This window comes from Molossus molossus, unplaced genomic scaffold (genome assembly GCF_014108415.1).
Source record: "Molossus molossus isolate mMolMol1 unplaced genomic scaffold, mMolMol1.p scaffold_m16_p_4, whole genome shotgun sequence".
Classification (NCBI taxonomy): Eukaryota; Metazoa; Chordata; class Mammalia; order Chiroptera; family Molossidae; genus Molossus; species Molossus molossus.
Window position 1 is genome coordinate 7451689 of NW_023425377.1, and position 17317 is coordinate 7469005.

The window sequence follows — 17317 nt, forward strand, 5'->3', positions numbered from 1 at the left end:
TTCCTGGAGGGGTTCCCTTGTGGCCAGCTGTGGGGGGGGGCTGGCCAGGCGCAGAGTCAGTGCAGCCAGGAGCACAGCCTGCCGGCCATAGAACAGAGAATTGTATATAAACACTTGTCAGGCAGGTATTGGAAAATTAAAAAGGCTAACGGGGGCACTGAGGACTCCTGGAGGTGGTAACTGCCTGGGGCGAGGGCAAACGGGGACCCTCAGAACCTTCCGTCCCGCAGGACCCCATGAGGCTGAGGCCCAGACTGCGGAGCCGGCACCGGACGACTCCTGCTCGCTCTGATGGGAGCCACGGTGCTGATTCTGGGCCTTCAAGACACAAACTGCACCAGTGCCAGCTGCCAGGGAGGGGCAGGGTAGGGTACAGAGCTGTGGCAGTGGGGGTCCAGCCGGAGCAGGAAGCTGCCTGGGACAAGGCCCCCTCCCCCAGCCTGCAGCCTCCCTCTCTGCCAAGGGCACAGCCTGTCTGGGCGATGCTGGCAAAGCAGAATGTGGCCTGCGGAGCCCCAGCCCAGCACAGAGCCCCAGCCCAGCTCAGCAAAGCCCCAGCCCAGCCCTAGCCCAGCACAGAGCCCCAGCCCAGCAGAGCCCCAGCCCAGCACAGAGCCCCAGCCCAGCAGAGCCCCAGCCCAGCCCAGAGCCCCAGCCCAGCCCAGAGCCCCAGCCCAGCCCAGAGCCCCAGCCCAGCACAGAGCCCCAGCCCAGCACAGAGCCCCAGCCCAACCCAGAGCCCCAGCCCAGCACAGAGCCCCAGCCCAGCACAGAGTCCCAGCCCAGCACAGCCCCAGCCCAGCACAGAGCCATTGAAGGGAGCCTTTGAAGCTGGGGGTCAGTAGCCTAGTGACCGGCCCCGTCTAGGTGTCTTCCCCGCTGAAATTCTAGAATGCCACTGTGTGCCAGGCATTGGGGCTAGGCCAGTGGATAAGACAAAATGCCTTTCCTCGTGGAAACTGCATTTTAGAGGTAGGGAGGGAGGGGTGCTTAGACCATAAATGAGCAAACAAATTCATAAGGCAGAGAATTTCACAGCATGAAAATACTCTGAAGCAAGTAGTGACCAGTCAGTGTTCTCTAATCAGCAGGATGGAGCCCTCGGAGCTCACTGAACAGCCCCTAATAGAACAACCCCTAGGAGGAAAAGGGCAGAGTCCACAGGGGAATCACAGTCCTTCTGAAAATAATCCCCGTGACTTGTTACTCTGTTACCAACACCGCACTGGGTGCCGGTAACCCGATTTTGTAACAAACTCTAGGGTTGGCATCACTATTTATTACACCCATTTTACAGGTGAGGAAGTGGAGGCTCCATGAGATTAGGTGATTCTCCCCAGGGGAGGAGGTTGGATCAAGGGGACTGGTGACTGACTCGAGGAACGTCTGCGAGATGGAAGGGACCGAAAAGCCACCAGCAGTTTTAGAGACAGACAGGAAAGACATACAGAGGGTCAAGTCTGGGCGGGGGACGGTTGCAGACTTCCTGTGTCTTGGGGAGAGAAACATCCAGCTGGTGGATGAAAATAAAAGGGAGGAACTCAGGTAGGAGCTGGAATCCTCATAAATAAACGATTTTTGTAGCTGCTCAGGAAGAAAATAAATGTGGCGTCCCAGCAGGCCAAAAGCATTAGCATTTAAATACAGGCTTACACAGGTGAGTAAAAAGGCAATTTCCTAGGAATTAAATCAGATTTTATCTTTTCTCTAAGTCTTGGAAAAATTCGTTCCGCTCCAGTGTGGTCCTCAGGGAGGATTCGCCTCGCTCTGGCGACACGCGGCTCTGAGCTCTTTCTTAGCAGGACCCCCCCCCCCCATCTTCTCCCCACGGTGACTGGGAGATAACGATGCCCAGGAGGTGAGAGTCCATCAGCTCTGGTGGCTGGAGGTGCTCAGGCTCATCTGTGTTGAGGGCAGGCACCTGATGCTGAGGTCTGACGCACCCAACTGCGTCTACGTTGGGGCTGGAAGGACCTGTTCCATTTGCTACAGAGCTGCAGGTGGTTGTGTGTGTGTCAAGGGGGGTTGGGGGTTGCAGCTGTAGATGTTTCCAGGGGAAAAAAGGCAAGAGGCCAAGTTGGTCCTGAAGCTACCTCTTCTCCCATCGCTCCCCATTGATGTGCCCTGCCCAATGCCTTCTTCTCCTGCCCCATTGCATGCTCCTGGACTTAGTCCTGCGGTGCCCTTTACTGTGTCATCGAGGGACGAGAAGAGCCCGTTTAAACTGGACACCAAAGGCCACAGTTGGTGCTGGCTGACCAATAGAAAGCCTGTAAGACAAATGTATGTCCATGGCCGTGTCCCCCTCTTCCTCCCAGAGTCGCCAAAAGCAGGACACAGCCCCCCGAAGGGCAGAGATTAGGGCTGAAGTCCCGATTCCTAGTTTCAGATCCATGACTCTGAATGCTTTTTTTATTATTTTTTTCTCTTATTTTCCCATCAAAATATACCTGTCCTCTGTCCTGGTCCTCAGAACTCTGCTCCTTGCAAATGGCCCAGCTGGGTTCTCCCATTTTCTCTAGCTCAACAACCCACATCATACACCCCGGTCACAACTCTGGGAGTCATTCTCGTCTCCTTCCTTACCTCTCTCTTTCGGATCGGTGTCCTGGGGCTACTGCAACAAACTGCCTTCAGCTGGGTGGCTTAAAGGAACAAAATTCAGTCTCTCCCAGTTCTGGGGGCCGGAAGTCAGAGATCAAGGTGTTGATAGGGTTGGTTACACCCCGTCCCACGCCTCTCTCCCAGCCTCCATGGCTGCCTGTGTCCCTTGGCTTGTAGGCACGTCACCCCAATCTCTGCCTCAGTCTCCACGGGGTCTTCCTCCCGAGTCTGTGTCTCTGCTTTCTCTTCTTATACAGACAACAGTCACTGGAATAATTTCATCTAATTACTTCTACAAAGGCTCTATTTCCAAATAAGTTTGCATTCTGAGGTTCTCGGTGAACATGAATTTTTTGGGGGGCAACTATACATCCCAGTCTCCCCTCTATCCAAGCGATCAGCAGTTCCTGGCACTTTTACTTCCTTAGTGTGTCTCGGATCCACCCATGTCTCACAGTCAATCTGCCTGCCACCCCCTCGCTTCCCTCCCACCAAGGACTTCCCACTGCCCTCAGAAAGATGCCCAAGCTGCTTGGCAGTGTTCTGACACCACCCCCGTTCCCTCTCCCGGCTCATCTCCCAGAGGGCACACGGTTGTGCTGATTTGCATATAGATGGGGACATCTTCGTGGGTCTGTCTGTGTGATGTCAGCCTCTCTCACTGGGTAGACGGTACCCGAGGACAGGGGGGGGGGGCTGTTTTTGTGTCGCCCTTCTCCCAGCACTGTGAACAAGCCCCCTCTCCCGCAGCCCCAGCAGGGTGCTGACATGCAGGACTTTGCCCCTGGCGCGATGCTGAGACGCAGAGGACGTGCGACCCGTGCAGTAGGTGTGCGCACACAGACCAGTTATTCCAGCTCACTGAGGCTCCCTTTCCTTATCTTTAGAATGAGAATAAAGCCACGTAAGTGTCACGGTCAAGGCTGGCATTCAGCAGGCAGGGGACCAGCTGTCCTGGTTTCCCAGGAGCACGGTCAGTGCCAACATCAGGGCAGCACTGGGTCACTCCCGGGGACGGCACAGGGCACCTGCCTCGCCGGACGTGACTGGCAGAGCACCTCTGCGTTCTCAGCCTACATCCCGCGCTGCTCCCGTTCTGGGTCACTTGCCCTTCATATTTTACTATGTGTCCTTTCACAAATGACCCCGGTTCCTTGGCGGCACCAGGCGGGTGTCAGAAAGAGCAAAGGAGTAATTATCACGGGTGCCCAGTCCCTCCTGCTTCTGTGGTTCATTCTCCCTCTTCCGGTCAGGACTTGTCCCCCAAGATCTGGTCATAGGGGGGCTGACCCTGATGTTCGCAGCAGGCCAGACTGACTCGTCCTGCCTACCTTTAATGCCACCCACCAAGGAAGGGGGGAGAATGGTCACAAGACCAAGGCCAAACCACAGGCAGCTCCGGCTCTAAGTCAGAACATTCATTCTAGAAATGCATCCGGAACAGTGACGAAGGGAACTTAGAGAAGAAGCATTTACCAGTTAAATAAGGGTCCCTTTAAATATTTATTCTCATATTGGTAATGACATCAGTGCCCAGAGGGCCTGCAGAGTCGGGCGGCGGATGGGCCGGCGGGAGACGGTGGGGTGTCTGCATCCGTAGTGCGGTGTTCTTGGGGGCTGTTTCCCACTCGCTGGTGTAATGCTCACTGCAGATCCGAGAAAACTGGCTTTGTCACTGTGCCCAGCGCCTCAGATGGCGAAACCAACTCAACTCTTAGAGAAAATTCAAGCCCAGTGCCAAGCTGGCTTATATCAGGGAGAACGCGAGGCGATGGGCATGTCAGAGGGGACCCTGCGGCTTTGGGGGAGGGTTGTGTCATTTTTCTGCATCGAGCCTGTAGACTTGCTGGTGACGGGGAAGGTATGTACACCCCCTGCCCATGCCCCTCCCCAGGTTATCTCCCTGCTTCAGGGTGCAATGCTTTGTTTGTTTGTTAATCCTCACCCGAGGATATTTTTCCACTGATTTTTTACAGAGTGGAAGGGAGGGAGGGAGGTAGAGAGAGAGAGAGGGAGAGAGAAACATCGATGTGAGAGACACATCAATTGGCTGCTTCCTGAATGAGCCCCCAGGGCCAGGGATCAAACCAGCAACCCAGGTTCGTGCCCTTTACCGGAATTGAACCTTTGACCCTTTGGTCTGTGGGCCGATGCTCTAACGGCCGAGCCAAACCGGTCAGGGCTGGACGGCAATCCTTCTCATTTCTGCGTCATCCTAACATACCTGTGGGCAAAGCAGTGGTGGACGGATCCCGTCACTGCCTGGGCCCCAGTTTCCTGGTCTGTAACAGGTGGTAAAGAGCTTCCGGGCTGGGTTTATCCATGTGAGGCGTGAAGGAAATGATACAAGAGAACTTGAACCCTAAATTGCAAATGGTATTCGAGCATCAAGCGGTCCACTGCGTGAGAGGCAGTGCCCGTGTGATGGCTAAAAGCCAGTCCCTATGCCTCCTCGCTGTGTGACTTCAGACAAAGTAAACCTCCTGAGCCTCAGTTTCCCCTTCTATAAAATGAGGGCAATGACAGCACGTACATCGTATGGTTATTATATCCCGAGAAAAATGCATGCAAGGACCTGGCACGCAACAAGGGCTCAAATAATGGCAGCTACTATTATTTGCAGTGGTGGTGGTTGTTATTGTTATTGACCAGGGAGCCCACCATACAGATAAAGAAACTGAGACCCACTACTGGCCCCTCCAGCGTGTTCTGGTCCCACGTGGAATTACCCAGAGTCTGGAATGACTATGCGTCTCACGCCCTTACCCATAAGCTCCGTTCGTATCTCTGGTCTCTGTCTCTGGTCAAGAGTCTGGGAGCTGGATGTCCTTGGGGTTCAGGGATTCCAGAGGGGGGACAAAGGACTGGATACAACGGGCCTGGGGGAGTTTCCAGTCCCCTTGCCTCTATGGCTTCGGCTTAGGCTGGAAAGGTATCACTGCATCCCCAAAGTGTCCGTGACCTATGTCACCACATGACAGCCTCAGTAAGACCCTGCTGTGTAGACGGGGACATGTGTGAGTTTGATTTCCTGACTGCTGGTTGGGGAAACAGGACACCTCAAAAATAACGATGTGGAGAACCAGGAGAGGCGCTGGACCCCCTTCTACTGCCTTCCCCGTCACCCCCTCAGCAGCATCCCCCCAGCCCTCACTTCCTCCTTCCCATCTGAATGGGGAGGCCAGACATCAGTAAAAACGTACTGGGGAGCAGGAAGTTATCATCCCGTCAGCTGACACCTAACCCCTCTTAGGGAAGGGACTGTCACCTTGACAGCAGTGCTAGACAGAAGACACGGAAAGAAACGTCCGGCCCTCTCTGTTGTCAGAACAGCAAGAATTTGGGATCGGAGCCTGCTGAAGAGGGTCTAGGAGAGAGGAGGCTGGCGTCAAGGTGTCGGGACTTAGGGAGATGGGTGTCTAATGTGCACTGAGGCTGTCTGTGTGGCTGTCCAGTGAAATCCTGTCCCTCTAACCTCCCATGACGTTGGTTACACACGAGAGATGTGTCAGATTTTTAAAACGATGACAATTGAAAGAAGGGATTGAGTCACAAATGCAAATGGATTTGATGAGAATAGGGCCAGGGCACAGAGGAAACCGAGCAGGTCCCTAAACAGGCCCAGTGCAGTTCAAGCAGGTGCTCAGATGGCCCGGTGACTGGGCAAAACCCTCCCCTACCTACACCCTCCCCCAACATCCCCGAGCAGCAGGGAGACTGAGGGAGGAAGGGGCTACTCCTTGGTGGAATGCATGCTGGCAAAATGTCTTGAAAGGGTAAGGCATCTCAGCTGACTCCTGGGTTTCCAACATGATAAAAACACTATCGCAGCATGTGCACCAAGCTCTCCAAAGTGCTTCCCCATCTTTTATTCCTCTCAGCCTCAGCATGGTGTTTCAGTTTGCAGACAAGGAGACAGCCTCCCTGAGAGGTCCACGGACTGGTTCAGTGACACCAGGGTCACTTCCCACTGCTGTCAGGTCCTCTGCGGACTCAGCAGAGCTCAGGCATCTGGCTGCCGTAGTTTGCTAATCGTTAGGATGCTAAGTGGCTCAAAAAGTTCGATGGGGTGGCTTCCCCCTAATCTGCCTCCCCATCAGCGCTCTTCAGCAAGTACAGAGGCCCAGGATCCCAGACGCAGGGACCGGAGATGGGAGAGGCCCGGCGGTGTCCTTGACAATGATAAGACCCATCCCCTGTCAAGGAGGCAGCAGGAGTGGCGGTCAGACCTGTGGGCTCCGGCCGCAGACGACTCGGTTTCCAAATGTCCCTCAACCAGACGGGTCTGCCGGGAGACCAGGAACCCTGTCTGTGTTGTGTACCACAAAATCCCCGACGCCTAGAATAGAGCCTGGCACCAGAGAACTGTCAATATGTTATGAATAAACCAGTGGCTCCAACCTTTCTGCTTCCTTATCCTTGTGCCCGGTACTTCCTCTGGGTCTCAGTTCCCTCCTCAAGGACACGGGGCAGAAGCCTGCTTACCGGGCAGGGTGGTGGTAGGGGGCACAGGAGAAAACGGCAGAGGTGCTCAGCACTGTGCTTAATAGACAGTAACCCTTCAACACTAGCCGCTAATCAGCAGTTCACACGTGCTGGGCGCTCTGTGAGGTACTCTGTATGCGTGCACACACAAGCATACACGTGCGTGTGTGCGCATGGTATGCACGTGCGTGCATGTGTGTGCACACACATGCTTGCACATACTCTCAGGTCACCCTCCCAGGAGGGCGGCTCTATTATCTTACTTTTACGGCTGAGGTCACTGAGGCACAGGGAGGTGCCGCAGCGTGTCCTAAGCTGTTTCGCTGCTAAACTGGTAACCAGATTTTTAAGCCCAGACCGCCTGACTCTACAGTTTTGCTCTTGAAGCTCAGAAATCGCTTGGTCAGAGTCCCTCTGCGAACAACAATGTACTGCCTCAGGTCGTTTATGCAGAGGACAAGGCAAGTCTCCAGGAACCTTTCCTGCCTCCGACACTCACTTCCCAAGCCTCAGCCACTGGCACCCGGGGGTGACAACTCAGTGATCAATCCCCGCATGTGGGGCCTGTGGCCAGCCTTGCATCTTGCAGTCACGAGGAAGAGGATGGCTCGAGGCGTGTATAGCCCCCTGGGGGGCGCACAGCTTCTGTCCCTGGGAAAGTTCCAGGCCCCTGGCCAGCGGTCCCCAGCTCCCACCCCAGCTGCAGGCGCGCAGTCTGCCGGTCTGGGGGAGGCTTTGGCACCTGAACCTTGGACAAGCACCCTGAGTAATTCTGTGCAAGTGCTCTTTCCACTTTGGGAAATCTGTGGAGACAAAAAAAGATCTCCGCCATAGTCATGTTCCCTCGGGTTATCTGCTAACCTGGAGGGAAGTGGGGAGCAGGCCGGTTCGGCTTTTCAAGAAAGAGGGAAATGCCAAAGAGGCGTCAGTCTGTGGGTAAGTGCTCCCCCACCCCCCACCTCTCCGGGACCACCTGCGGCACACCCACCGGGCGGTGTGCGGAGGGCTCCCAGGCAGCCGCCCAAGCCTGCAGGGCCGGAGCATCAAGCCCACGCAAAGGGAAGGAGGCAGGAATCCGATCCCCTTCCTGGGTCCAGCTCCTCCAGCCCCCTTGGTCTCCTCTGAAAAACAAAATTGCCGACTAATTGCTCCTTGATAACCCCTGCCGGTCCTCGGTCATTTCTGTCTTGCTGAGATTATAATTAGGGAATCAGTACATTTAAATAGAAAATCCAGGAGCCGCACAGAGCTGTCATTTTACAAACACCGTTTCGTGCCCTCTGCCAGTGCCCCCGTGTTCGGGTGTGAGCAGAGGTGGCAGGTGAGACCCCACATCAGGTGGGGACTGGACTGGCAGATCCCGGCCCCTGGGCTCCTGCACAGGAGCAGGCCCAGCAGCATAAGCTGGGTCAGCATTCGCACATGTTGGGGACGGGCCAGGGCTTTCTGAGTCTTATCTTATCACATCCACCCTGGTTTTATTCCCATTTTACAGATGGGGGGACGGAGACTCAGAGAGACACTGGCTTGCCCAAGGTCTGAGTAAATGACAGAAAGAGACTTAAAGTTCCATGAGTCTGAGCCCTCAACCTATGCATTTTATCCTGAAATGTGACTGCTTTCCTCGCGGAGTGGGGACCTAAGTCCCAAACCTGAGAAAATTCCAGGTTGTACGGACCCTCTTCTTTCCCCACCAAAGTCTGGATGCTAGAGAGCCCTGCCTGGGCCTGTGTTCTCTCCACGGGCCGCGGTGTGACTCCTGGAGGGGCCGAGAGAGGAAGGACATTCACTCGTCCCGTGGGCTGTGGCTTCTCTGGACCAACCATCCGCCTCCCTTCCCTGGGTCCTCTCCACAGCCTGTCGGCAGGAGGAGCCACCGTGTCACCTCGTCTCTGTTTTAGAGACAAGGCACTAGAAGCCTCAAAGAGAGAAAATGACGTTGCCCAAGAGGCTTCAGCCAGCTCTCGTGAGACCCCACATCAGGTGGGGGCGGGACTGGCAGATCCCGGCCCCTGGGCTCCTGTACAGGAGCAGGCCCAGCAGCATAAGCTGGGTCAGCATTCGCACGTGTTGGGGATGGGCCAGGGCTTTCTGAGTCTTATCTTATCACATCCACCCTGGTTTTATTCCCATTTTACAGATGGGGGCACGGAGACTCAGAGAGACACTGGCTTGGAGTTGGGGCTGCATCTCCCCTCCAGGGCCCAGCTGCTTCTCCAGGGCCCCCTCGCTCTGCAGGGCTGGGCTCCACCTGCAGGGAATGGGCCTGTCCAGACCGAAGACCAACCCATCCGCAGGGCGGGGGGGGGGGGGGGGAACGGAAGTTCATGCTTCTTGGTCACCTGTGACACATTGGCTGCTAGCAGGAACTTTCAGCTTTGCCTTTCTAAGCATCATCTAAAGGAAAGTATGGGTGTTGGTGGCCCTCCCCTGACGCAGGTGATGTGAGGACCAACTGGGATCATGAATGTCAGACACGGGCCAGGGCAGTGCTCAGTACACGTCAGTTATCAGCAGAAACCACGATGCGTTTCCCGTCTAATAGCACACCACTGCCATGAACAATTCTTACGATAATCCTGTGACATAGGAATGTCTCCATTGTCCAGATGGGAAGACCGAGGCCCTGAGAGATTAGGAAACTTGGTTCAGACAGGAGATCCTGGGTTCCAGCTGGGGGCTGTATGATCCTCTGGGCCCACCCTCCCACCTCCAACATGCCATCTCCAGCTTAAAGGGCAGCTGTAGGACAGATCTCCAGGTGACAGGGGGACATGAGGCATCCCAGACATGCCCCAGGACTCCAGGACAAGCGTCAGTGTTTGGGCTACCTACTGCTCAATGAGCCTGCACCACAGAAAACAGGGCAGAGGGTACAAGACGTCCTACAGGGCAGGATCAGAGCCGGGGACCTTGTTGTTTAGCTGGCCTGGTTCTGAGGGAACCTTCCCTGGTTGCCAGTCACCTGCCATGGGGCTCTTTTATTTAGTAGGAAATAAAGGGAAATTCCTCAAAAATTGCGATGTGCAATGAAGAAATCTTAAGCCCTTTCCCCTCCCTTCAAATCTTGTTTGCGATTTTGCAAACTATTTAAGAACTGTCCCACTTCTTCCATTCCCTTCACCGTGAAGATTTTGATCTCCTCTCTAGTCTCTCTTTGTCTCCCTGCATCTTGTTCTCCCCCCCCCCCCCATTTCCCTCTGTGCCTCTATCTCTGTTCTTGCCTTGGGAACATCTGAGTAGGTTAATCCCAGAAGCCAGGAGGAACCCCTCCTTTCCCACAGCCCTCCCCCCCCCACCCCGTGCCCCTGTGTTCGCAGCTGCATGCAGCCTGGGCACAGCCCCAGCTCAGCATCTCAATGCGGGCGGCACGTTCACGTATCCCTGCTATTTCCCGGCCTCGGAAACTGGAAACTCGCAGCTAAGCCTCTCTCCGCGTTTCCCTCAATGTAAATAAACATCATCCCCAGCGGGAAAGGACAGGCTCGCAAGGCGCTGTGTTTCTGCAAAGCAAAACTTTTTAACCAGAAAGAGATGCACGCCCGGTCTTCCCGCCTGGAGAGAGGCAGAGGAGGGGGGTGGGGAACAGAACCAGCCGAAGCTGGGCAGGGAGGAGCGGCCGCGGAAGGGCCCACGAGAGTCATACCCCTCTCTCTCACACCGCAGGCAACACGTTTAAAACTAGGCTTTCCACTTCACTGACAGGTAAACCGAGGCTGCGGGAAACGCGCTGGCACTGGGGGAGGGCGTTTTCTCCACCGCGAACGCTGGTGCAGCAAGGGCAGGGAGAGCGGTCTCGGAGCTCCCGAAGCCCCAGGAACTGGGGAACCACATCCCGCACCATCCTTCCTCCCGAGGACGGACTGACCTGGCCTCCGGGTGCAGACCTGCCGTTCTGCTGAGTTAGCTGCGTGCGGCAGGTGCGCGGGGCGTCCGCAGAGGTCCAGAGAAACAGCGCACCTCCCAGGGCGCTCACACCATCACTCCACCCTCGTTCTTTTCAGTCTGGGGGGCCACCCCAGGAACAACACCTGGACCCACTTTGCTAAAAGAGGAAAGGTCGGACCATGTTGCAGTAATCTCAGCAGGATCCGGTGGTGTTGCTTCGGGGTTTAGGAGGAGCTCAGACCCCTTCCCCAGCCTCACCGTGTAAGGGATGGGGGAACCCCAGGTGCAGAGGGCTCTGGCCCATGCACACTGCAGCCCGAAGTGCAGGTTCTCTAAGTAGTACCGTCAGGATCTTCGTAAGGCCTGGGCCACCCAGGGCGCAGAAGCTAATCAGGCTTTGAGCTTCGTCTCCCCGGAGAAAAGCCACATTATTGCTAAGGAACATTTTCTCTAGCTGTGGGCCAGGAGGCAGGAAGGGGAGGGAGGGGAGAGATGCTGCCCTCTACTGGGGAAACACGGTAAAATCTCAGTTGAGCCAGAGGTTCAGGAGCAGGGCCTCGGATTTCTTGGGCTTCAGGTTCTCTGAGGAGAAAGTGTGGCTAGCGCCAAGCCTTGGGCATGGAGGGAAATTTCTGAGACATCGAAACCGGGTGGGTGGAGCTGGGAAGCTGGTGACCAGGGCTCTGGAGTCAGAATGGCCCTGATGTGAGCCCACCCCCGGAGGCAGGCTGTGAACGTGTCCTTTGCTGATAGACCCTCGCTAGGAGTATTTGTCATATCCCCTTTCTCCTGAAAGCCAGGTGTAGGCAGGCGTCTGCCTCATCTCTGGGGTTAGTAAAATGTTTCCTGTTTCCTGAATGATCATCTGAGTTTCTCCTGGCTTGTCTGGCCAGTGCCATTTTGTGCCAACCTGTTGGTCGGGGTCCATGCTCGTCCACCTGCTCATCGAGGGCGTCCTTGGCCGATAGAAGGCAGGGAACTCGATGGCACTGCGAGAGGCGCTGGGCCCCTGGGGTGTTGGACAGGCCTCTCTGGTGGTCAGAACGGCCCTGGGGTAGCCTGCACGCGCCTTGGGACGGAAGGACCGGGGACACAGCTGGCCCGGTTGGCGGCACTCCGATCGCGGCTGTGGCTGCTTTGAGGGCCCACCGCCCTGCTTGGTTTGTCTCTCTCCTCCTGTCCTTTCGAGGATGGCGGGCAGGCTGTGGGTGGGTCACAAGGACAAGCATCATTTCCACCTGAGAAAGGACAGCGAACAGGAGATCTGGACCCCGGCCTTCCTGGAGCCTCCTCTTCCCATCCTCCAAGGAGCCTTGGGGGCACCCCTCACGGATTCCGCGGGGTCCCCTGAGCAGGCCCCGCCCCCGCTGCCATAACGCTCTATGGACGAGGCCTCTTCCCCACTCTGCGCTTAGTCCCAGCACATTCCAGAGACAAGGACAACATGGTGGGAGCAACAGACCTCCCCGCCGCCCCTGGGGGACCTAGAGGGTTAGGCAGAGGGGGGCAGGCCGGGCTGAGAGTGTGCCCTGGACTTCTCCTTCATCCCCCCCCCAAATCAGCTGTTGTGGGAGAAAAGTGTGGAAGTGCCAATAACCAGCTGTGGTGCCAAATGTTAGTGGCCTCAGTTTCCCTCCCCAACCCTTCCCTCTGCACACCAGTGTGAGCACGCACGCGTGCGCACACACACACACACACTTCCCGCCCCACCCACGTGGAAGCCTGGATCAGCTGCTCCGAGGTTCCCGGCAGCCCCCTTTCTCGACCCCTCCCCACTCCAAGCCCGCGGCCATGGCCCTCCTCCGGGGACACGGGGCTTCACAGGAGCCGGCACCGGCCTCCAGACTGCTGAACCGCTCTCCCCAGACAGTGCAGAAGTGGGAATTTCCCTCGAGGCCAGGCCCACATCCCCTTCTCAGCAACCCCTTGAGGTTCCAAGAGCGAGAGGGAGGGCCTGTGCCCCAAAATAAGACAGAATTGCCTGTGACTCATACTCGGCCCTGCTGGTGGAGAAGTCTACTTCCTGGGGTTGGGGGTGGGGATGGAGTTCGGAACTGGGGCCAGGGGATGCGTGTGCGTGCGTGAGTGTGTGCATGAGTGTGCGTGTGCGGGTGTGTGCATGCGTGTGTGCACGTGTGTGTGTGTGCATGCGCGCATGTGTTCCACAGTTGGCAACTTTCTGAGCTGAGTTTTACCAAGACCAGAGTTTTCAGAAAATCCACCCGCAACCATCAATCCCCCTTCTGGATGTTCCCCTGTGGCCCTAAGTCTGTCAGGATATTCTTTAAAGGAGAAGAAATAAAGAAGTAAATGACAACCAAAAACACTACAGCCACATGGAACAGTGACCTTTCCCCACTGGAAGTGGGAAAGGAAAGGGTATTTGTGGGGCATTTACGGGGCCGGGCGGGAGGCCCTGAGAGGCTGGGTACTGCCCACGGCTGCCCGCAGCACCCCCTCCTGGGATTCGGAAGCCTCCGGCCTGGTTTGCAGATGTAGTGCCCTGGGGGTTACAACCAGGATTGTCGCTGGATCTTGAGGAACGAGAAGTGAATCAGTTTCGATTTTTGTTTTGCATCTTTTTATTGTTATTATCAAAAACCGGAAATACCGACTTGGATATAAACAAAATGGGGAACCGAGACTCGCCACGTGATTTTTGCCTCTTCTCACTTTGGTGGAACAGGAGTGGGGACCGGAGCTCCTTCTCCGGCAGCTTAACTCTTAGGTCACCAGGCCATGTTTGTTCCACGCAAGAAAAGGAGCGCAGCCCGGCCGGGTGGCTCAGTGGTTGAGCATCGACCTGTGCACCAGGAGGTGCTGTTTTGATTCCTCGTCAGGGGACATGCCCAGGTTGTGGGCTCAGTCCCCAGTAGGGGGCATGCAGGAGGCAGCCAATCAATGCTTCTCTCTCATCAATGTTTCTGTCTCCCTTCCTCTCTAAAAAACAAAAGAAAGAAAAGGAGAACAGATAAGGTTTGTAGAACCCTATTATGTCACCTCACTGTCTTATTTAATCTTTTTCCAAAACTCAATGACATTGGTACTTATGTCCACCTGTCCTTGTGGGCAACTGAGGCAGAGAGCTGAAGCGACTTGTCCCAGGTCAGACCTACAGAGACAGGTGCTGGAGAAAAGATTCAGTTTGGTCTGTTGGCAAGCTCCTGTGTTTCCCAAGTTCTCCTACTGCCTCCCCGCTTGCTCATGCCCTCACCCCTTCTCTGTGACCTTGTTCTTCAGCCAGGATCCCCGAGGGATTGCAAGAGAATCAGTCCTGGGCCAGGTGGAAAGGGCTAAATCTGAGACGGGGACAGGGGTCAAGGTGGTCACCTCGGTTTGTCCAATAACAATACGCTGGAAGCTCAGAATAAAAGTTGTCTTACCTGACACCAGGTGGTCCGAGGAGAGGACCAGGTGCTCGGGGCTCAAGGCACAAACACGCCACAGACAAACTCAATTCAAAACAAACCACATACATCATGTTTCTGTATCCAGTCACCCCTTCATTCACTACACAACTACTTATGCCTGAAGTTCACTTTGCATGACATCCAGATTCCTTTCCATGGCCTGCAGGAGGCTGTGCAGTCTCATCCCACGGGTCTCTGCACCCTCGTCTCCCACCCCTCCCCCAGCTTACTCTAATCTTTGCTGTTTCCTAGACACACAAGGCCCACCCCCTTACCAGGAGTTTATGCCCCTCTTTATTTGGCTGTTTCTACCATTTGGGTCTCATCACAAATGCCACCTTCTAGTAAGGGGACCTGACCATTCCTTCTAAAATGGCACCGCCTGTGACATTACCCTGGTTAATTTACTTTACAGTTCATCTCACTCACCGATCTCGCTTATTTGCTTCTTTTATTTCCACTTTTCTACGCCTTCCCCACCCCCAGGAGAATATAGCATTAGTGAGAACAGGACTCTCACCTGTCTTATTCTTCTCTGTCTTCACAGAGCCTAGAAAAATGGCTGGCACACTGAGGACGTTCAGAAATATTCATTGAAAGAAGGAGTGGATGAGCGGATGGATGGATGGATGGATGGATGGATGGATGGATGGATGGATGAATAGATGGATGGATGGATGAATAGATGGATGGATGGATGGATGGATGGATGAATAGATGGATGGATGGATGAATAGATGGATGGATGGATGGATGGATGGATGGATGGATGGATGGTGCCTACTATGTACCAGGGCCATGTGGAGCTGTAGAGATGGATAAAAGCTGTCTCTTTGCTCAAAGAGTTCACTGTGAAATAAGGGAGATCTTCTCATAGGTGGATGTGACTAGGTGGAGCATATGTTCTGGGAGAAGAAATAAGTACCTCTGGGGTTGGAAGGAGGAAGGGACCTATTTTTGCCGGTGGATATAATCTGGAAATGTTCTGCAAGGAGATGGCACTGTGAGCCATGAAGGATAAGTGGCAATTATTCAGTGAATGAATTTAAGAGCCTTCCCTGAAGCCTAGGAGAAGCCAAAGAGGCTGAACTCAGTCTTACGTATAACTGCATGCTGTGTGGTGTGGTGGACGTTCTTGTGTTGTGTGCTGCTACAGCTCCAGGGTTTCGCATCTAATTATTCTATTATTGGCACTCAGTAGTAGTACTCAAGAATCGTTTTTTGAGGAAAGAAACATAAGGAAAGCGTGGTGAGAAGTAAGCCTGGTAAGGTTGACCGGAGTTGGGTAGTGCTGGGTTAAGGAATTTAGACCGTAGCAGGAGGACAAAGGGAAGTCACAGAAGGGTTGATGAGCTGTGTTTCCGATCGTCATCCTGCTACAGCACAGAAAATGTGTTGGGGAAAGTCCAGGATGAAGCAGGGAGGGGGAGACTATAGCAGTGGTTCAGATGAGAGGTGCTGAGGGTCTGAGCCATGTGAAGATGGTTGATAGGAAAAGCCCCAGAGATCTGAGGAAGAGATGACAGAAGGCAACCTTGACTCACTAAAGACAAGAAAGGGAAGGAGGGATTAGGGTGAGAGGAAGGATCCCGGGTCTCCAGCTAGAGTTACTAGATGCTAGTCACTGACATACACAATGTATAGGTTGGGGGTCGGGGCGGGTTCACCATGAAGTTTATGTCTCAGGACCCATCACGTGTATGGGCCACTTTTAAGACCCTAAACCTGATTTTATATTCACTCTTTTGTTTTTGTTGAAGAGCTCCTTTCTGCTTAATTATAGAAACTTCAGGCTCCATCCACCAAGCCTGGATCCTCTTCTGGTAAAATAGGGGGAAACTGGGGGCAAAGATTGGAAGTGTCATTGGGGGCATGAGGTGGATGAAACCCCTCCAGGCGGAGATGTTCTGCGAGGAGCATAGTGTGGTGATGAGAGCGGGGTCAGGGTTTGAATCCTGGCTTTCAGCTGTGTGAACCTGGGCATGTTTGATCTCTCTGAGCTCAGTAAAATGGGATGATAATAACAGTGCCGCTTTCTTAGGGTTGTCATCAAGATCAAAGGAGACGATGTATATAAAGTGCTGAAATAGTGCCGGACGCATAGGAGATCCCCCAAACGAGTTGTCTGCCTGCTCTTGGTTTTATGTGGGAAAGTCCAGATCTGGGAGGGTTCAGAGTGAGGGAGCGGCTTCGGGAGGAGGTGGATCATGCAGGAAGTGTGTGCTGGGCATGATAAGAAGGCCGGGACAGAGCTCTGATACTTATTAGGGTGACCAGAGAAAGAGGAACCAGCAAGAGAGACTGACAAGGATCAGCGAAAAGGGGGAGGAGAGGGCGCTGGAAGCCAGAGGAGGGGAGACTGTCCAACGAGCCCTTGGTCATGAGTGTTACCTGCTGCTGAAAGTCAAGGCTGCTGGTGTGGACCGGGAGGAAATCAGTGCGCTCCTGGGGGGGCGCTGTGCAGAGCTGGGCACCGAGGAGTGAATGAGCGTGCAGAGGGCATGTGCCCATTGTCCTCCGGGGAGCTCTGGCCACGGAAGGAGAGGAGCACAGAGGCAGAGAGAGGGGACTCTGGCAGTTGGTTGGGTTTGCTTTTGGAGGACATGGTTCATTGTTTAAAGACAGAATTCACATGCTTTGGGGGCTGTGAAGAGGAGTCAGTAGAGAAGATTTGAAGATGTGGGGAAGCAAGGACGTCCTTGATGGAAAACTACGAATGTCCTGGAAGAATTAGGAAGAGGCGGACGGAGGGCAGGGCGAGGAGCCAACCCCAAATTGCAATCTGAGTCTGGAAGGAAGGCGCGAGGGTGGAAATGTTATGAATAAGTGTGTAGGTAGGAGGACAGGAAGTGGAGGGGTTATGTCTGATAACCTCAGCTGTTTTTTTTTCTGCGAAGTAGGATAACAAGTCATCTGTGGAAATATGTAAA